This window comes from Sapajus apella, unplaced genomic scaffold (assembly GCF_009761245.1).
Source record: "Sapajus apella isolate SASKATOON/1434 unplaced genomic scaffold, GSC_monkey_1.0 scaffold1, whole genome shotgun sequence".
Classification (NCBI taxonomy): domain Eukaryota; kingdom Metazoa; phylum Chordata; class Mammalia; order Primates; family Cebidae; genus Sapajus; species Sapajus apella.
Genome location: NW_022436941.1, coordinates 43,974,551 through 43,996,446, shown reverse-complemented (window position 1 = coordinate 43,996,446; position 21,896 = coordinate 43,974,551). Strand labels below are relative to the sequence as shown.

General features: G+C 39.1%; 1 long non-coding RNA gene across 3 annotated transcripts; it reads left to right on the top strand.

Annotated features, from left to right (window-relative positions):
- Positions 1–515: 515 nt before the first annotated feature.
- On the top strand, positions 516–9,984 carry LOC116550116. 3 transcript variants are annotated; one of them, XR_004268237.1, is made up of 4 exons: positions 516–780; positions 9,036–9,228; positions 9,463–9,550; positions 9,800–9,984. It is a non-coding gene; the product is annotated as an uncharacterized LOC116550116 (long non-coding RNA). The 3 variants fall into 3 exon arrangements; XR_004268236.1 differs by having other exon boundaries at positions 757–780; positions 8,901–9,228; XR_004268235.1 differs by lacking the exon at positions 516–780 and having other exon boundaries at positions 7,982–9,228.
- The last annotated feature ends 11,912 nt before the right edge of the window (positions 9,985–21,896 follow it).

The window sequence follows — 21,896 nt, the reverse complement described above, 5'->3', positions numbered from 1 at the left end:
ATAAATTTTTTAAAAAAGTTTCTTATCTGCATCTGAGACCATCTTAGCCTGAACTTTATTTATCGTATCACTATCAGCATTTTGGTCACAATTTAACAAGGCTCTAGAAAGTTCCCAACTGCCCCTTATCTTCCTGTCTTCTTCTGAGCCTTCCAAACTGTTCCAATCCCTGCTCCTTACCCAGTTCCAAAGTCACTTCCACATTCTCAGTTATCTTTACAGCAATGCCCCACTTCTCCAGTAACAGTTTTCTGTATTAGTCCATTCTCATATTGCTATAAAGAGCTACCGGAGACTGGGTAATTTATAAAGAGAAGCAGTTTAATTGGCTCAAGGTTCCACAGGCTGTATAGGAAGCATGGCTTAGGAAACTTTCGATCATGGCGAAAGGGGAAGGGGAAGCTGGCACATCCTACATGGCTGGAGCAGGAGGAAGAGGCAAAATGGGAAGTGCTACACACTTTTAAACAACCAAATATGTGAGAACTCACTCACTATCCTAAGAACAACAAGGGAGAAGTCTGCCCCCATGATCCAGTCACCTCACACCAGGCCCCTCCAACATTGAGGATTACAATTCCACATGACATGTGGGCAGGGACACAGAAACAAATCATATCAAGTTCTAACAGTTTTTTTGGTGAAATCTTTAGTATTTTCAATATGTAAGATCATGTCATCAGCAGACAAGAACAGTTTCACTTCCTTTCCTATTTGGATGCCTTTTAATTCTTTCTTTTACTTTATTGTTCTGGCAAGGACTTCCAAGCTATGTTGAATGTAAGTGATGAGAGTGAGCATACTTGTCTTATGCTAGATTCTAGAGGAAAGGGTTCCAATTTTTCACCATTGAGTATAATGTTAGCTGTTTCTTACATATGACCTTTACTGTGTTGAAGTACTGTTATTCTATAGCTAATTTGTTGAGTGTTTTTATCATGAAAGAACATCATGAAAAATTTTGACAAATGACTTCCTTCATCTGATGACATGATCATATGATTATCTGTCTTTTATTATATTAGTGTGGTCTATCTTATTTATTGATTTGTGAATGTTGAATCATCTTGCATCCCAGGAATAAGTCTCACTTGATCATGGTGAGTGATCCTTTTAATGTGTAGTTGAATTTTGTTTGCTAGTATTGTGTCGAGGACTTTTGCACTGATGTTAATCAAAGATATTGTCTGGTAGCTTTTTCTTATGATGTCTTTGTCTGGCTTTGGTATCAGAACCATGCTGGCCTCATAAATAGGTTTGAAAATATTCCTTTCTCTAATTTTTTGTAAAAGTTTGTGGAGAACTGACATTAGTTATTCTTTAAATGTTTGGTTAAATTCAGCAGTGAAGCAATCAGGTCTTGAGCCTTGTTGCTGTGGATTACTGACTTAATCTCCTAGCTCATTATTGGTTTGTTCAGATTTCCTATTTCTTTACGATTCAGTGTTGGTAGGTTATATATGTCTAGGAATGTAACAATTTCTTCTAAGTTATCTAATTTTTTGGCATATAATAGTTCTTATGATTCTTTGCATTTTTGTTATGTCAGTTATAATATCTCTTCTTTCATTTCTGGTTATGTTTGAGTCTTTTCTCTTTTTCTCTTGGTTAGTCTAGCTAAAGGTTTGTAAATATTATCTTCTCAAAAAAATGAAACCTATATTTATTTGTATTGATCTTTTGTATGCTTTCTAACTTCTATTTCATTTATTTCTGCTCTGATATGTATTATTTCTTTCCTTTTCATAACATTGAGATTACTTTGTTCTTCGTTTTCTATTTCCTTGAAGCCCAACATTGTTTATTTGCTACTGTGTTCTTTTATGATATAGGAATTCATTGCTATGAAGTTTCCTCACAACTGCTTTTGCTGCACTCTGTAAGTTTCCATATGTAGTGTTTCTATTTTTGTTTGTCTCAAGATGTTTTTACATTTCTCTTTTAATTTCTTATTGATTCATTGGTTGCTCAGGAACATGTTGTTTAATTTCCATGTATTCGTGAATTTTCCAAGATTCCTTCTGTTATTAATTTCTACTTTGATTGTGATCAGATAGATACCTGATATGGTTTTAATATTAAATTTTCTAAGACTTGTCTTGTGGCCTAACATATTACTGATCCTGGAGAATGTTCTATGTGCACTTGAGAAGAATGTGTATTCTGTTGCTGCTGCATGGAATGTTCTGTATATGCCTGTTAGGTCCGTTTAGTCTAAAGTTTTGTTCAAGTCCAATTTTTTCACTTGTCCATTACTAAAAGTGTTGTATTGAAGTCTCATATTATTACTGTATTGCAATCTATATCTCTCTTCAGATTCTTAATATTTGTTTTATATATATAGGTATTCCACTGTTGGGTACATATGCATATATATTTATAATTGTTAAATCCTCTTGATGAAATGACAAGTTTATCATTATATAATATCCTTCTTTGTCTGTTTTTACAGTTTTTTACTTAAAGTTTATTTTGCCTGACATGAGCATTGATATGCCTACTCTCTTTCATTTTCTATTTGCATGAAATATTTTTCCCTCCCTTCACTTTCATCTAAGCATGTCCTTAAAAGTGAAGTGAATTTCTTATAGGCATCATATAATTGGGTATTGGTTTTGTTTATCCATTCATTCACTCTATGTCTTTTTATTGGAGAATTTAATCCATTTACATTCAAGTAATTATTTAGGTAAGGACTTATTGTTACTGTCATTTTGGTAATTAATTTCTGGTTGTTTTGTAGATACCTTGTTTCTTTTTTCCTCTCTTGCTGTCTTTGTGGCTTGATGGTATTCTGTAGTAATATGTTTTGAATGTTTTTAATTTTTGTTTTGTCTCCTATAGATTTTTGCTTTTTGGTTACCATGAGGCTTACACAGAACATCTTATATCAGTTTATTTCAAGTTAATAACAACTTAAATTTGATTGCACCCAACAACCTTACACTTTTACTCTCCCATCGCTCCATTTTATGTTTTGGATGTCTGAATTTATAGCTAGATGAAATTATAGCTAGAAATTATAGCTAATTTTCTCCTATGGCTCTCCCTTGATGAGTACCTAGTTGTAAACTTAGTGCCAGATGTCTCCTGAGATACCTCAGATTTCACAGTAGAAAATTAGTCTAAGGGTTACTACTTTGTTGTATTTCTTGAGACCTACTGATATTTCCTGTCTCTTTGACAAACATGTTATTGACTCAAATTAGCTATTCATGAAAGAAGCACTGCCCTGTCTATTTAGGGAACACCTCAGGAATTTTACATCCCAACACCAGGGCTATCAAAACAAGAAAGATAAGAAATGTGTTTTTGAGGGGTAAGGCTGACTGCCTTGGTGAATTAGTCTTGGTTTTGTGGTTTGAGACTAGTCTCTGCTGGTGTTCTAACTAAGAAAACAAAACAACTGATGCAGACAGAAACTAGTAAAAGGAATCTTTCCATATTTTCCCTTTGTAGTATTCAGAACTACTTCATAAAATGAAAAAAGTGCTCAAAAACATACTTAATTGGCTACATTGTGCTAATATGCCTATGTGGTATCTTTTTAATAATCTACATTAGCTATAGGTTCAGAGTTCCTGATTTAAACCATAAAACACAGAAAATAACTTAAGTGACCTTTTCCTCAATTTTCTCAAAGATGGGACATAAGTAGGACTTCTCTAGCTTCAGATAATAGACATTTGTTCATTACATGCTATGGATGTTGTAGTTATTAAGGCCTAATTCTCTCAAAACTGGCTGAAAGTAGTTGATTGACAGTCAAGACTACCTCTAGATATATAGGATATAAATTATTGCCAACAAAAGGATAAGGATCAAAAGCCTTCAGTACTGAAAATGGTTAAACCAAAATCAAACAAAAAATCAAGATAATGCTTTCTTCAACTCAAGTTTTTTTCTGTCTTAGACATAAACGTTTGTTTTGAGATATAATTTATATACAATAAAATTCGCTCTATTTATGTGTACAATTCAATGAATTTTGACAAATTTATACAGTTATATAACAATCACTAAAGTTAAAATATGGATTTATTCCCTCATCATCCTTTGTAGGAGTCAATCTTCCTCCTCCACTTCCAGTTACTGGCAACCACCGATCAAATTTCTATCCCGAAGTTTTGTTGTTGTTTTTTTTTCCCCAAATATCATATAAATTGAATCATTCAATATGTATTATTCTGAGTCTGGCTTCTTTCTCTTAGCATAATGCTTCTTAGATTCATCCATGCTGTTGTGTGTATCTGTAGTTCTTTCTTTTTCATTGCTATACAGATACAACAATTTAGGTTTACAAAATCAATTATGAAAAACACATCAAATAATTAAAGGTGTATCAGACATCAAAAAGACATTTCTGCTGTTTTATTATCATTGAGCATTGGCTCTTCACCATGTTTTCCTGTCCATGCTGGACCACTGAGCTATCATTAATCCTAAACCACAGGTATGCAGTACCCAAGCATGCATGGCTTCTGTAGGCACAGGAATCAGCTTTCTAGCTTGCTTGGGAGCTTGCTATCACAGGATTGCTAATGGAATCATTAGAAGGGTTTTTGCTCCTTTTTTTCACACAGTGGGTTAGAGAAATATTTTGCTGATTATCTCTAAAACTGAAAACTTGTAAATTATTGTCTGCAATCTTCCAAGCCAGTCACATGTAGAAAATTGACTTTTGTCATAGTGAGAGGATAATTAAAGTTGTGAGAGCTACAACACCAATTTACTTTCCATCCTTGCTGAAAAGGGCATCTTTTCGCTTACCTTTATTTTGATTATTTGTTGGGCCTTGTGATCACTTGCTTTTGTTAGTCTTCCTCTTGCTGTGGCAAAATGTTGGGTTGAATTAGGAACCTCATCCTTTTTGTCTATTTGTAGTATAAGTGAAGCTCAGCAAACAGGGCTCCAGTGCCTCTTCTGCAGCTTTGACTAGACCAAGAGCCTTTTCTGCAGCACAAACATGGCAGGATCCTTCATGACTGTTCATTTGTACGTTTGTTTATTTGCTGTTGTTTTTGCTGAGAATGACTTTGGCTTTCTTTTCTGCCTGAGTAATTCTTACTTGTTCTTCAAGATCAGACCAAATATTACCTCCTCTATGATGTCAAATTCTCTAAGTCTTTTTAGTCATACCTGCTGAACTCTTTTCTTGTTTTATTTTAAGACCTATTACATTGCTCTGTGATAATCTGTTCACATTTCTGTATCCTTCCTAGACTCTGAACTCCTCCCAGCCAAGAAGTACATGCTGATTGTTACTGACTTAACATAAAGTACACACTCAATAAATGCTCTTGACTGACCCTTTAAATTTGCAATATAGCTACATGTAAATGCAGAGGCTTTCTTTAATTTCAAAAATGAATGATAGAAGCATTTGCTAAACAAGAAAATATGTTTAGTAAAAGCCATTTATATATTAATGTATTTAGGCAAAGTGGTAGTCATAAGATTTGATTGATCTCAGAATTGGATTTCTGTCACCCTCACGTAATCAGTATGATTATAAACCACATGTAATGGGAAAGAAAAGTCAAAGAATTAAAATAATCCCATGACTCTTGTCTCCATTGTTAAACTGTGGTATATGTATAAGCAATTACTTTAATCATATCAGCAAAATATTAGGGCTGTGGAATTAAACAATTGTTGAGTATGAGTATGTCCCATGCGATATTTGCAACGTCCTTATAATAATAAAAAAGTTTGTTGTTTATCTTAAGTTCAAGTTTAACTGCACGCCCCCTCTTTTATATGACAACCCTAGCCAAAGTGAAACCTCCACAATTCACATAGTTGAAGGACTAATAGGGAATACAGACAGTACTCTTGGAAGTCAGTTCAGAAATATATCATGAACAATGTGATGCCACGATTCTTTAGACTAGTCCATATACTTCAACTCAGCAGCATGATAATCTTTGCCAGGGTAGAGTGCAAGACCAGAAAGTGAACTGAGATCAGAAAGAGAAGTGGGAGTGGTAAAGTCACTGACCATACGGTCCTTTGTGTTAAGGACGGCAGGATTTAAAGGTCTGTAACTATGGTAGATTAAAGATGGCCACAAATTCTTTGCTACTATTTTTACTAGAGGTCTATTGACTTCCCTTTGAATGTGGATGGGCTCTGTAACTGCTTTGGCCAACAGAATAATAGCAGAAGTGACACCGTGCCAGTTTCTGAGCCCAGGCCCTAAAAGTCTGTGAGTTTTCACTTCCTGTTTCTCAGAACACTAGTTTTGAGATCTCTGAGCCTCCATGTAAGAAGTCCACCTTCCCTGAGACTGCCATGCTGGAGTAGCCACATGCAGGCACTTTGGGTTGACAGACCCAGCTGAGCGCCGACTTCCTGCTGTCACCATCAAGTGACATAAGAAAGAAGCTGTTGTGGACCATTCAGACCCACCTAAGAGTTGAACACCCTCAAGTGAGCTCCTTCAAGCCACACGGAAAAAGAAAAAAAAAAAAAAACCCACCCAGCTGAGCCTGAGCCTTCTCTGAATTTCTGACCCACGATATCTGGAGATGTAATAAAATGATTGTCTGTTTAAGCTGCCAAATTTTGTATGGGGGCTTTGTAACTATAATAGGTAACCAGAACAGTGAATATAAACACAAGTTTCCCTGATCAAATGGTGCCTTAAGAAAGAAGTATTTGCCATTGTTTTGGCATCTAAACTTCTTCATTTGTTTGTTTGCCAAGTAAATCTTGCTTAGAAAGAAATCTTACCTAGAATGCAATACTTAATAGAGCTCAAAGTCAAGCTGTCTGAGCCGAGGCTTAGCTAGGAGTCCAGAGTCACATCTTCTCTGTCCTCTGGTCCTAAACTCCACACACGCCAGGGGATGTTCTGTAGCCAAGCAGAGAGAGATTGTGAGGTATGTCTGAGACCTAACCTAAGAGGCAGGTGAACCACAAGAAGACGTGCAAACCTGGAACTAGATGCAGAGAATATGACCATGGGGAACACAGCAAAACTGTCAGCATCAGATAAAGCCCTGCTTAAATGTGCAGAAGACGGCAAGAAGTCAGGGTTGAAAACACCAACAGCTGAGCATGCTGTAACAAAGAAACTTTCTGAAGGTAGAGGGGATCCCTGAGAGAATGCAGCAAGAATCTGAGAACCCTGACAGGGAGTGTCATCCGGAATCCCAAAGGAGAATGATGCAAGACAAGGACTCTGACCTAAGCTACTCAGGGATCAAAAGACTATACTAATTCCTTTGTGAGGAAAGATTAAATAAGACCACACCTGGGTTATATGTGCTGTAATTACTGATATTTATCTGACTTAATTGCCAAGTAAATCTGTTTCTAGTTTTACTTTGGCTCTTCTCAAATTAGGTCTTTTGTTTTCTGAATATTACACATAAGATCTCTGTGTAGATAATGTTGAATGAGAAGTACTGGGAATGGGTGGCCTCAAAAGATTATCTAGTTATGTTCTTAGTACCTAAAGAGAGACTAGCTTTGAGTGAGCAAGGCCTCTGTATAAAAGACACTACTTCGATAACATACACCCGGGAGAAACTTGTACAGCTTGAACGTTGCCACACACATTTGACATTTCAGAAAACTACTGGTTTATTTAAAGCAAGGCACACTTACATTATAAAGGTATCATCCTGGCCAGGTGTGGTGGCTCACACCTGTAGTCCTAGCCTTTTGGGAGGCTGAGGCAGATGGATCACTTGAACTCAAGAGTTCAAGACCAGCCTGGGCAACATGATGAAACTCTGTCTCTTCCAAAAATAAAAATAAAGTAAAATAAAAAGTTAGCCAGGCATGGTGGTGCACACCTGTAGCCCCAATTACTAGGGAGGCTGAGGCAGGAGAATCGCTTGAGCCCGGGAGGCAGAGGTTGCAGTGAGCTGAGATTGTGCCACTGCCCTCAAGCCTGGGCAACACAGTAAGACTCCATCTCAAAAAAAAAAAAAAGTGGCATCCTATTTTAGAATAAAAACTTAGTGTATTTTTTTCTGTATATACTTGAAAAATAATTTTATCTAATAAATATGTATGATGATCATAATAATTATTTAGTCTTATTACATGCACCCTTCTTCCAAGGAAGTGCAAAGCTTTTAAACAAGCCACTTTTAAAAACTGTCACATCCTATTGCATGAAGCAACAACCAGAGAAGCCCTGACTTCGCATTTTAGTATATTAATAGGCTCAATTCCTAGCTTAACCTAGGTTGGCCCCTTGGAAGATCTTAGGAGTGTTTTATTAGGAAACAAAGTGAACATATAAAGGTTTGGTAATATCTGCACCCTGATATTATTCTCAGTATGCATCCACAGCCTACAAAGCTAAAGCTCCTTCAGAGCCAATAATGCTGCATGCTGGAAAGCAGATCAGCAAATAGCTCAAATTTATTCCCAATCCATAATGCTGACCACATAACAACAGGAAAACAGCCATGATAATGCTATCATGGCGTGGTGAGTTGTTGTAACAATAGCTCAATGGCTTGATAGCCTCTGCAGTAAAATATCTAGGCATCTGAACTTTAAAAAAAAATTGTAGCAATTTTTAGTGAGAGCAGCAAAAACATATTTGTAACCGTAAGACACTGCTTCATTTTCTTGCCTGTTAACCTTCCTGCTGGAGCAATTGCTCCCCTGGCTGCATTGTTTGATGATGAAGTGATCAATTTCTGGACACCCAGCAAGTTGCTGTATATTTGAAACTCTCCAGGGCTGGAGTAGGCAATTATTTTCACTTCCAGCTCAGCTTGGTATGTTTAACTGAACACAAATAACTTTCTATGGAAAGTGAGTGCTTTTTGCCCATCTGTTGGGCACACACATTTCAGAGATAATGGTAATAGCTCCACATGTTTTCAGGAACTGTATTTCAGGACTGATTAATTTTATTCTTGCTCTCACAGCTTTTGGTTCCGAAGGGCCGTAGTCTTCATGTACCTCAGCACTTCCTGAAGACTTCCTTGGTACTGTTCAAAGTAAGATATAACGAGTTGCTCAGTTGCATACATTCTTTACACCTTCATTGCTTGTTCTCTCAGACATGCTATCATACCCAAGGCACATGTTGAGATGGAAAGACACTGCATCCGAAGTCAAAGGACCAAGGTTTTTGATTCTCAATACCCCCCTTGCATGATGGACAACGGACGTTTCACTCTGCACTTTGCTTCTTGATTTCTTCATTGAGGAACAGTAAAGTTGAATCTGTTCCCGGCTGTCAGACTGCCAAGGGTATCAGTAGTTTGCTTTCCTCTTCTGGAAAATGACATTAGTACTTAATGCTACAGTGTTTACTTTGTGCCCAGCCATTTACTAAGTGCTTTACATATATATTTATTCTTTTACGACTCATGAAAACCCTATCAGGTAGTGTATTAGTACATTTTGCATTACTATAAATACCTAAGACTGGGTAATTTATAAATAAAATATGTTTATGTGTATATTTGGCTCATGGTTCTGCAGGCTGTAGAAGCATGGCACCAGCATCTGCTCGACTTCTTATGAGGCCTCAGGAAGCTTATAATCATGGCAGAAAGTGAAGGGGAAGCAGGTATGTCACATGGCAAGAGAGATGCCAGACTCTTTTAAACAACTAACTCTCATGTGAACTAACAGAGTGAGAAATTACTCATTACTTCAAGGACAGTACCAAGCCATTCACGAGGAATCTGCCTCCATGATCAAAACACCCCCCACCAAGCTCCACCTCCAACACTGGGGATCACATTTCAACATGAGACTGGGAGGGGGCTCACATTCCAAACCATATCAGGTAAAGGTTATTATTCTCATTTTGCAGGTGATAAAAATGAAACACAGAAAAATAAAGAAACTTGTCCAAGCTTGTACAGTTGGTAAGAAACAGCTTTGAACCCAGGGATTTGAACCCAGGCAATTTGCTCCATAATCTGTGCTGCACTACCTGCCCTTGGGTTGTTATATAGGTTAGCTGTACTATCAATAAAATGTGTGTAATAAGATCAATCCTACAGACTTCACAGGAGTGTTCTGTGTATCAGAGTCACAACTGATGTGAAAACAACGTGAGGTGAACTGAAAGTGCTTTAGAAACCATGATGTATTGTTACCTTCTCTGCAAAGTTATCAGTAAGCAACCTCACCTTTGGGTTCCAGAACTTTCCAGATGATATTAGGCAATAGAAAACTGCATCACTATTTAGTCATTTGAGAAAGTCCATGCCAAGTGCTCAAAAGTGAGTGTCTGGTGTCCAAGTCAGGTGTCTGAAGCTAGAAAAAGGCCAGACAAAAGTTCCATCAATGATCCTTGAAAAGCCCCCGGCCAGCTGGGTGGTTTTTAGTTTATGATACCAACGAGGAGCCTGGCTAGATATGAAGAGGTGTCAACACCTTTCTTCACCACTAGGCACAGCAGAGATCCCAAAAGGAAGTGGTGAGGAAAGGTGTTGACACCTCTTCATATCTAATCAGGCTCCTCATAGCACAGATCCTTTTGAATCCCCATGTCCCTCTGCTTAAAAAAAAATGTTTCTGAAGCCTTCAAATTTCATGTCCTGGTGAAACATGAGGCCTCTGCAGTTACCACTTCTCCTAAGAAAGTTATAGCATTCAAAGGAGCTGAGGCTGAGGACGGCTCATTAAAAAGGCTGTGGCCTCTTTTGGAAAGGCTTTTGGTGTTTTTTTTTTGTTTTTTTTTTTTTTTTTTTTGTTTTTGTTTTTTTTGACACAGTTTCCCTCTCTTTTGCACAGGCTGGAGTGCAATGGTGTCATCTTGGCTCCCTGCAACCTCTGCCTCCCTGGTTTGAGCAGTTCTTTTGCATCAGCCTCCCGAGTAGCTGGGATTTCAGGTGCCCACCACCACGCCTGGTTATTTTTTGTGTTTTTAGTACAGACAGGGTTTCACCATGCTGACTAGACTGGTCTCAAACTCCTGGCCTAAGGTGATCCACCTGCCTCGGCCTCCCAAAGTGCTAGGATTACAGGCATGAGCCCCTGTGCCCGGTCGGCTTTTGCTTTTTCTCCTCTGAGCAGACCTGGGGCTCCTGGATTAAATCTGACTTAGAGTAAGAAGAAATCAAGTTGGCATTAGCATAAACAAAACCTGAATAAAGGCTGAATAAGAAAAACACATTTAATTTGTTGCTCCCCAACACTCACTGCATGTTTTTTCTAGTTATGGAACTAGATAGTCACTTTCCCCTGAAAAACTCTATTTAACCTTATGTAATCCCAGTACTTTTGGAGGCCAAGGCGGGCAGATCACCTGAGGTCAGGAGTTTGAGACCAGCCTGACCAATATGATGAGAACCTGTCTCTACTTAAAATACAAAAATTAGCCAGGCATGTTGGCATGTGCCTGTAATCCCGGCTACTCGGGAGGCTGAGACAGGAGAATTGCTTGAACCCGGTAGGTGGAGGTTGCGGTGAGCCGAGATCATGCCATTGTGCTCCAGCCTGCGAAACAAGAGAGAAACTCCGTCTCAAAAAAGAAAAAAACAAAGAAGTGCAGAATGGTTCCGGTGGCCATGTTTCCTTTGAACAATTTCTCTTGAAGTCTAGGAGGATGCAGTTGGGTGTCTGCCATCTAAGATTTAAAACAAAGGTGACATATGGGCAGCCTATAGTCTGAATCTGACAGTTCCCCTCCCCTCAAAAATTTATTATGTTGAAAGAATTGGTTAGTCGTCACCATGATTCAAAAGTCAGATGAGTTCCTATAAAATCTAGATTGATGGCTTAGGAGGAACTGGAGGATTGCAACAGCAGGCCCTCATCCTTACATGGGTACAGCCTGATAAAGGTGATAGTGGTTATCTCTCCCGGTTACCTGCCTGTTTCATCACTCAGCTATCTGCCTAGCCATTGTATTCACAGAGCTCCACCTAGTCCCTAGTGACATTTGGGGCCAGATAATTCTTTGTGGTGGAGGCTGTCCGGTGCATTACAGGATGTTTAACAGCAGCCCTGGCTTCCACCCTCTAGATGCCAGTAACATCCTCCCACTCCTCAGCCTCTTACACCCCAATCCCACTCCGATTGTGACAACCAAAACTGTCTCCAGACACTGACTAGTGTCTCCTGCCTGAGGCGGTGGGAGTAGCTTCTGGTTGATAGCCACTGTGTTAGAGCCTGCAAACTCATAAAACAGTATTGCATATTCTTACACATTAATATTGCTGCCTTCTTAGGCTCAAAGTGTTTCGGGATACTTGTCTTGAAATTTCTGACCAGATTGGAATGTTCTTTCCTTCTAAATGAGCTTTCTTATAATCATTTTCCAAGATTATTGGGCCATTAACTGGCACTTGAAGGAATTTAACAAGTCACCAGTGTCCTCATTTTATAGGTTAAGAAAACTGAGTCCCAAGGAGGTAAATTGCCCTCGGTCACATAACTGGCTAGTGACAGAGCTTGAACTGGAAGCTAGATTTGAATTCCTAGCTCTTTACTCTTTCCACATCATAAAAGGTTTGAGCTATAAAGAAAAATGTAAGCATGACATACAGATGACCTGGTGTGTATATTTAACTATATTTATCATGGCTGCCCTTCTAGGTGACTTCAGGTCCATTGTTATTATTTCTGTATACTGCCATACTATGGTACCTCTCTTCTACAAATAAACTGCTTTGTTAAAAAACAAAACAAAACAAACCCAACAGCAAGTGCTTTATTCACTGATTACCTGTCTGGATGACTTAGGTTAAAAACATGGGATTTAAATGATTAATCACAAACTACAATACTTTCAAACCATCTACTGCCAAAATAGTTTTTCCACTCTTTGGGGCCTGAAAGAATGGGCACCCTTTGGTGTACCCATAGAAGGACCCAAAGAAGGAAGTCTATTTTATCTGGGGTGCCTTCTTTAATTTGGTGGTCTACTCTTGGAATTTACATCACTGCTCGACTTGGGAAACAAGGATATGAGTGTGATTCCTCAGCTACATTTTGGGAGGCTGCAGGTTGGCCCTGAGGGTGCTACAGAGGCTGGGAAGCTGTGTAATGAATCCAGGAGAAGAGATAGCTTTGCCAGAAGTGCTGAAAGTGCTATGGTCATTTGCAGGACACCAACAATGAGCTTTACCTCCCACCTCACAGCCTGCCCTTCATACCTTCTGCAACTGGGGTGGGGTGGGGCGCACAGCCCTTATCTATTTACACCTGCTTGACAAGGTTTCCCCTTTGAAAACTGACCTTACTGTTCATCCTTACTCAGCTTTTCTGATGCCTGGGTGCTTTTGGGGAAGAGAGAAAATGCCATCTAAGACCCTTGGGAAGGGCCCAGCAATTAGATGTTTCAGGCCTTCCCATCCACCTAATGTACAGCAGCTTCTGGCCCAGAGAAGAACAAGGGGGCAGGGGTGATGTTTTTGATCTGGAGCAGGCAGAAACTTTGAAAAAGACCCCATCGTTTGCCTTTTTGTTTCTCTCAGTGGCATGTTTTCCTGCCTCAGCTTCTGATATCTTTACACTCAAGTTCTAAATAACCCCACATTGCCTCAACATATCAGAAAATTACTGGATTTCGTAAAATGCTTTCCCCCAACTCCACTACTACACTGATGATGGTAGAAACCAGAGGTAGCTGCTCTCTTACCCTTAGTTGTATTCTCCCAGTATGGTGGGCTTATAAGGAGGAGAAAGGGACTCTTTCCTTACTTCTGCCATTATTCTTCCCATACATTGCTTTTGTTCTGTTTTGGGTAAGTGTTCGGTGGGATGAGGGCTTTTGTCCCCTCCCTGCTTAACCTGCCTACCTTGCTTTTTGGTCTGAGGAAAATTGACTTTTGCAACTTTCTGCTCTGACCCTTCAGTGCCATTTGTATAAACTTCAGCCTAGAATCCAGTCGATGTTCAGATGTAGAAGCATTTTGGAGAAGTGGGAGGTAAATTGAGGTCCCAGCAAGCAGCTATCTGTTCTGTCATGTGCCTCTGTGTATATAAGATATTTGGTGCCTTCTTCAAAGATGTTTTTACCTAACCACCAGAGTGTCTGATTAGTAAGGGCACTTCCTAGTGTAACAATCTACAGGGATTTTTAAGCTTTGGTTTCCAGAGAACATTGTCACTGAGGGGATTGTACTTTGAAGTGAATGCTTTATGTTGTTTCTTATGACAAGGGGTATTTTGTCAATAGTTGTAGCTAGACCTCCTGTAACTGTAAATTATCTGGTTACAAGTATCAGGAGCTGCAAAGAAAAGTAAACCATAGTCCCTCACTTTATTTTTCATTTTTATGTCCAGATTCATGACTTAAGGAAATGGGGCAGGCACAGTGGCTCACTTTGGGAGCCCAAGGTGGGTAGATTACAAGGTCAGGATTCTGAGACCAGCCTAGTCAACATGGTGAAACCCCATCTCTACTAAAAAAAATCAGAAATTAGCCGGGCATGGTGGCAGGCACCTGTAATTCCAGCTACTTGGGAGGCTGAGGCAGGAGAATCACTTGAAATCAGAAGGTGGAGGTTGCAGTGAGCTGAGATTGCACCACTGCACTCCAGCCTAGGAGAAAGAGCAAAATTCCATCTCAAAAAAAAAAAAAAAAAAAAAAAGAAAGAAAAAAAAGAAAGGAAGAAGGAGAAAATGGGACAATTCCTTCTGGGTTTTTTGTTGTTTGTTTTTTTGTTTTTTTCCTTAAACTCGGGGGCTTTGGTGCTTGTTGATATCTAGTCAACACCAACAGCCGATAATGACCACTTACTGTTCTGGCCCACGTATTCATTTTTAGTTTTTAAGGGATGTCATATTAAGGAACTGTGTTTATAATTCAAATTTCAGAGCCATAGGGAGCTACGGAGGCTATACAGTTCAATCATCTCATTTTATAAGTGAAGAAATGGGGGCCCTGAAGAGAAGTGCTTTCTTCTGGGTTTACACAGCTTGTCTCCGGCAGAGGTGGAAGTAGAACCAGGCTCTTCCCCTCTAGACCATGTGCTCTTTTTCATGAACAGTGCTGTTCTCCTTTACCTTTCCCTACCTATTTCTGACCTTCTTTCTTTGGCCTCTCTAAAATGTTATAGCACATGAAATTCCCAAAATCCTGTTAATTAAAGCTTTATTTTTTAGCAGATGGCCTTCAGATACTAACCCTGACTGCTTTAAAAAATAGCCCATATCTTATTGATAGAAATTCTCCAAGCTGATCTTTATTAAATTCACCGTTCCCTAGGACCCTTATCCTTTCCATCTGGTTATTAATTATCAGGCAATATCCTCTTAGGCTGTCTCTATTTCTTAATTACCTTATTAATTGTAATCACATAAATTGATCTGTCTGACATTCTAAGTCTGACTCACTGAGGAAATACGTCTAATATTCGCGAGAGACTCCAACAATCTTACTATCTTATTATTTCCATTATGTAGAATGATATCACTAGAAGCCAGATGTGACTGCTGAGCTGAACTGGCCTTTATCCTAATCATAATTAGAATGTCCTTTAACAATTCTCTCTTAGCCTTTCTTGCTTACTTAGACACACACGAGACATATCAGTTCATTTCCTCCCTACTTTCACTCTTTAGTCTTTAAAATAAAAGGAATTTTTCCCCTCATATCATCTTGTGGTAATCCTTTATTTGCAACTCCAGGCAATTTGAGGAGAAAACATTAATATGAATGTATTTTAGTTTTTCAAGATTTTTATTGTAACACTGCACCTGAAGGACCTGATGCCCAATTAAACATTTAAAAAATTGTCAAGTTTTTATATACAAAAAAAGTCTCTTAATATCTGTTGAGAACTCTTTTTTTTTTTTTTCTTCATGACAAGGCACACTACTGTAACCTTTACATTTTCCCCCAGGTTCCACTTAATTTTTATGAAGGCACAAGAGTAAACACCTTCTTATATATAAGCTGGTCATTGTTCCATATGATCCTTTCTATATTTGTATAAGAAATGGTTGATTGGGGCCAGGCACGGTGACTCACACCTGTAATCCCAAAACTTTGGGTTGGCAAGGTGGGTAAATCACTTGAGCTCAGGAGTTTAAGACCAGCCTTGCCAACATGGTGAAACCTCATCTCCACTAAAAATAGAAAAATTAGCTGGGTGTGATGGTGAGCACCTGTAATCCCAGTTACTTGGGAGGCTGAGGTGGGAGAATCACTTGAGCCCAGGAAGTGGAGGTTGCAGTTACCTGAGATCACACCACTGCACTCCAGCCTGGGTGACAGAGTGAGACCCCATCTCAAAAATAAAATAAAATAATAAAATGGTTGATTGGTAGGAAATCAAAGCTGGAGACTAGAATCTCTATGAAACAAAGGGTTAGAGAATTCCTATGCATGCTTATTTGCATGCATATAAATGAATTTGGGATATAAAATCAGCTCCAATTCATTCTTTCCTTCTTTCCTTCCTTCCTTCCTTTTTTCTTCCTTCCTTTCTTCTTTCCTTCTTTCCCTCTCTCCCTGTCTCTCTCTCTCTTTCTTTCTCGCTCTCTCTTTCTTTCTCTTTTCTTCATTCTGTTTTTTTGTTTCTCTTTTTCCTGGGGTCTGGCTTTGTTGTCTATTGCCTAGGCTGGAGTACCAGTGGCATGGTCTCAGCTCACTGAAATCTCCACCTCCCAGGCTCAAGTCATCCTCCCACTTCAGCCTCCCAAGTAGCTAGGACTGTAGACTCACATTACCATGCCCAGCTAATTTTTATATTTTTTGAGGAGACATGGTTTCACCATGTTGCCCAGGCTGTTCTCAGACTCCTGGGCTCAAGCAATCTGCCTGCCTCAGCTCCACAAAGTGCTAGGGTTACAAGTGTGAGCCACTGCACGCAGCCTCCAATCTCTTAGAAAGAAGCAAATCTGTTTTAGTTCTTTGTAGATTCTGGATATCAGCCCTTTGTCAGATGGGTAGACTGCAAAAATTTTTTCCCATTCTGTTGGTTGCCGAGCACGTTTTCACTCATAGGTGGGTGTTGAACAATGAGAACACATGGACACAGGGAGGGGAGCATCAGACACTGGGGTCTGTCGGGGGGAAACGGGGGGGGGACAGCAGGGGGTGGGGAGTTGGGGAGAGATAGCATGGGGAGAAATGCCAGATATAGGTGATGGGGAGGAAGGCAGCAAATCACACTGCCATGTGTGTACGTATGTAACAATCTTGCATGTTCTTCACATGTACCCCAAAACCTAAAACGCAATAAATAAATAAATAAGAAAGAAGCAATATAAATTAACAATGTCCACGTCTTTCCACAAGCACACATATGTTCATTGCGGTACTGTTCACAATAGTAAAGACCTGGAACCAACCCAAATGCCCATCGATGATAGACTGGACAAAGAAAATGTGGCATGTATACACCATGGAACACTATGCAGCTATAAAAAGATGAATTCATGTCCTTTGCAGGGACATGGATGAATCTGGAAACCATCATTCTCAGCAAACTGACACAAGAACAGAAAACCAAATACTGCATGTTCTCACTCATAGGCAAATTGACTCACTGGAAGGCTTCCATCGGGATGGATAAAGAGATATCTCCAAGTCAGAAGGACTGCCTCATTTTCCAGTAGGGCTGAACTCCACCATGCAGACCATAAACCTCTGCTGCTTCTTGTCCTTAGTGTCCCAAAAAATTTGTAAAAGAGAAAAACAAACAAACAACAACAACAACAAAACAATGCCCATGTCTTTCATTATGAGGAAAATGGATGCCAGGAATGGGTAGATTTCTGTTTTGGCTGGGCATACAAGGGCCCAATTTGACAATCCACATGATATATTGAGTCTCTCCATGTATGTAAGGGTCTGCAGAACATTCACCAGCGGTGTTCTACAGATACCACTATCTCAAACTATTCCCAACTGAATACCTTATTATTTCACCCAACTTGCTCATTCAGTCATCCAACCAAACCAAGAACTTGGATATCATCCACATGACTCTTCCCCAACCCCTATTACCTGCCAAACTGTCTGATCTACTCAGTCATTAAGTGAACTTATGTTGATTTGGTTCCCTTATTACCTTTCCTCTTTTACCCATTTCTTCTGGTGCTGCTGCTTCGCTCAGTTCCTAGTTCACTCTTTCCCAAACTATTGTGGTAATCTACCTTCTGATTTCAATGGCATCTCATCTCAGGTTGAATGACCTACAAGGTCCTCCATGAGTCTAATGTCTCTGCTACCCTTTTTCTCATCCTAAATGTCAGCGATGTTGAACTATTTGCAGGTCTCCACTTCATGTGATTTTATATCCCATGCCTTTGAATATTCTTCTTTTCTTGGAGTGTCACTCCCACGTAATTTTATCTGTCAAACTCGTATTCCTATTTTAAGACCCAGCTCAAGCATCATTTTCTAGAAAGCCCTGCTGGAAGCCCAAATTGTTGATCATTCTCTTCACTGGGTCCCCTCTTTAATTTGTACATACCACATTATTATACTTGTTAACTGTATTGCCATTGTTTGCTTGCAGTCCTGTATTTCCTTTACAAACGTAAATGGCCAAAGGCAGGAACTATGGCTTTTCATTTTTTTGTCTTCAGCATCTACCACGTTATCTGGCACACAGCAGATTCTCAGTGAGCATTAACTGAATGAATAGAGTTCAAGATCACTCGAGATTTCACCAAGTTCTATTCTTCCATGATTTATGATGTTATACTTATTTTAGGTTTCAACACGGATTCAAATGTCAGGGGCCAATATGTTACTTAACCATTGTTCTTATTGGCCTGCTCAGAAGTGGCAGCTGCTCTTTCTCTGGAACAGCTGAAGCAGGGATGGAGGAGAAGGAATTACCTTGTGCAGCCGTGGAAATGGTAAAATGCACCATCTATACTGACAGAGTATCATGGGCAAGGGGATGGTTTTGGAGTGAAACTGATCTCAATTTAATTTCAGTTCTATTTCTTATTCCATGTATGACTTTGTACAAGGTTATCTTACTTTTCCGAGTTTCAAATTTGTCATCTGTAAAGTGAGAATAATAATAGCACCTGAATCCCAAATTTGTTGTAAGAATTAGATCCAGTAATGTGTGTAAAGGACTTACTATAGTTTTTGGCATATAGTAACTTCTGAATAAATGATAGTTATCATAATCATTACTTTTATTGCATTAGCCACACATTAGAAAAAAGTGTGATACTGCCTTCTGGTCCCCAAGGGATTCCTCCTTTAAAGATAAAGTATACTACTGGGATCCTTATTCAATCTACAAAACACAGAAAATTATTTGAGGAACAATTTTCTGACGTCTCTCAAGAAAGGTAGCTAACCAGTACCTCCCACTGTACAGGAGAGATGTTAATTCATGATTTACAAAGACTGTTTTAGGGCATTAATTCTCTCTGCTTGAGAAAGGCAGAGTTACCCACAACACTCAGTGGAATAATGGGCTGAAAATGTAATTTTAGAATTAGCAATAAAGTTTTCAAGACACTTAGAGACATCTCAGATCAGCACAAAATAAAAGAGAAGGTTTTCTTTACCTATATCTTTTAACTATGTTGTGCTTCTAAGATAGAGAAGATAATTTCTTGGCCAAAGGACCAGTTGGATCCGAGATCAGAATAATGATTCAACAACTTACTCTAGAGGTAACTTAGGGCAGTCCTTTATCACGGCAGCTTCTATATATTTATAATGAGGGTAGGAGTCATCCTGGTGATCTCACTCAGTCTTGGGCATTTTAAATGACATTATATATTTGGAAATGCCTTACAATTTGAAAAGTGCTATAAAAATCTTAGTGATTATGAAGATGATTATTCTGCTTTCCTGCCATCCTCCTTCCTCCACCAGATGCCCCTAATGAGCCCAGATTCCGAAATGAGGACACGGGTAGCTTTGGTTGAAATCATCAACTTTGTTTATTCTTTTGCTGCCTTTCACTCTTGTGCTTCTGGGCTTTCCTTGGCATTTCCACTAACTATTCAAGATCCCAGGTACTACTTCTAGCTGCTCTTCTGGAAAATTTTAAAAACTCCTAGCATCTGTCAGCTCCATCAAGCCACTTACCGAGTTCCCAAATCACAGGGAATTGCCCAGAAGGCCTGGATGAGTCTTTTAATGCAATGGATGAAGTTGTCTTCTGATTTGTTTTTGCATGTCAGAAGCATTAAGAATGAATTTAGCCTGCTTTTTTCTCTTTCATTCTTTCTTTCCTCCTCTCTCTCTCTCTCTTTCTCTGTCTCTCTCTCTCTAACATGGCTACAGAATTGAGTATCCATTTGCTACTAGGTTTCCTTTCTGGGCATTTGTGCACCCTTACTTTTCAGAGGAGCAGAAATCAAGGCAGATTCAGTGCCAGTTACCTTAATGGAGAAAAAGATTGACAAACCATCAGTCTTTCTCACTAGCTCACTGCAAGAAGAGATGTGACATAACCTCCAGTAGCATTTCAGACCATCTGACTTAAGACTTAGTTAGGTTTTATCTCCTCCAAGAAAAAAATTTGACCCTTCATTTCCAGCCAAGCTATTGTATACTCACTAACTGTCTAACAGGCCATTTTTTGCTTCTTGTTACCAGCTCTTTACTGGATGTAACTTACCTTCTCTTTCTCGTTGCGGAAAAGTGAAGCAAAACAGGAAGTCATCAGGTAAAGCTCTGCCTCCTCAATGCTTTCCAGACTCCTCCAGTTTCCATCTGAGATTCCCTTTCTCTTTAGCCCTATAGCATTTATTGTTCATACAGCATATTTAGAAATTATGAAGAATATCCTGTGTTTTATTTAGTAACTTTTAAAATAAATTATGAATTCTTTTTCTCCAACCCATATGGCAAGAATCGTATCTTAAATTTTCTTTCTTGATATGAAATTTTAGCTGACCTTATTATTACAAGTTTATTATCATTACTCTCTATCGTCTGCTATTAGTAGTAGTAATGCTTGTGGATTCATTGATAACTGAGGGTCCAGTGGAGACCCTGGATCCTCTCTGAAGCCCCTTGGGTATGTGCAAGTGTGCAATTAGCCTCATTATTACACCAGGAAGAGAAATGTTAAGAAAACAATGTGATAACATGTGTGCTTTTAAATTGGTGAAAGTTGTGAATTTCAAAATGTCAGCATGTTACTCCTCTTAATATTTTGATGCAACCACAAAGCTTTCTCTTATTAGGAATTTCAACTCATTAGAAGAAACTGAAGCAGGCCCTTTCTGGCTCCCCCAGGAAAAAGCTGAACAAACAGATGGTCCTTACTAATAATGTCAACCAACAGGATCCCCGGTCCTGCCCACAGAGGCTGTAAATTTTACAGGCAGCCCTGCTAGAACACAGACTCCATGGCCCAGTTTCTCTGGGGAGCTGCAGCTAGAAATAACAAAGCCAAAGTCATTCTTTACTGCATTATTGCTTTCTTTAGAAGGCACCATGTCCAGTAACACTAAAGATAAGTCAGGCTACTCTTTATGCTCCTTACATTTTCTGCTCCTAACAAAGCTGTGATGGTTACTGTCAAGATTTAACAATTTCAGAAATGGTGCTGATGACCCAGATGCCTTTTTTGTTAGCACATAATTCCTGTGGCATTAGCTATTGCCCATTTACTGAAGGATTTCTTCCTCGCTTTCAGGTTAATCTCAAGAAACCCTGCAAATATTCCTATATTCAGCAGTCTGTGCTTTGTGCAAATTAGGCTCTGAACAGAGATTTGCTAAATTGAATTCTGTAAGAAGCATAACTCTATTTTCTGGGTTGGCTTAAAAGATGTCTTTGAATTTGAACATTTCTGTCTTTTTAAGACATTATTTTAATCATTAAGAATGGGCCAACTTGATTTCACAGTGAATTACCCATCTCTTGTCTTTTTCTCCAGAGTTTTAGTCATTTATGCCAAAGAACAATGAGTCATGTCATTACCCAAATGGTGAGGATGTCCTGCTTTGGAGATATTGGATAGTTGAACCATATGAAATTGCTGATATTTGACCATTTGTTTTTATTTACA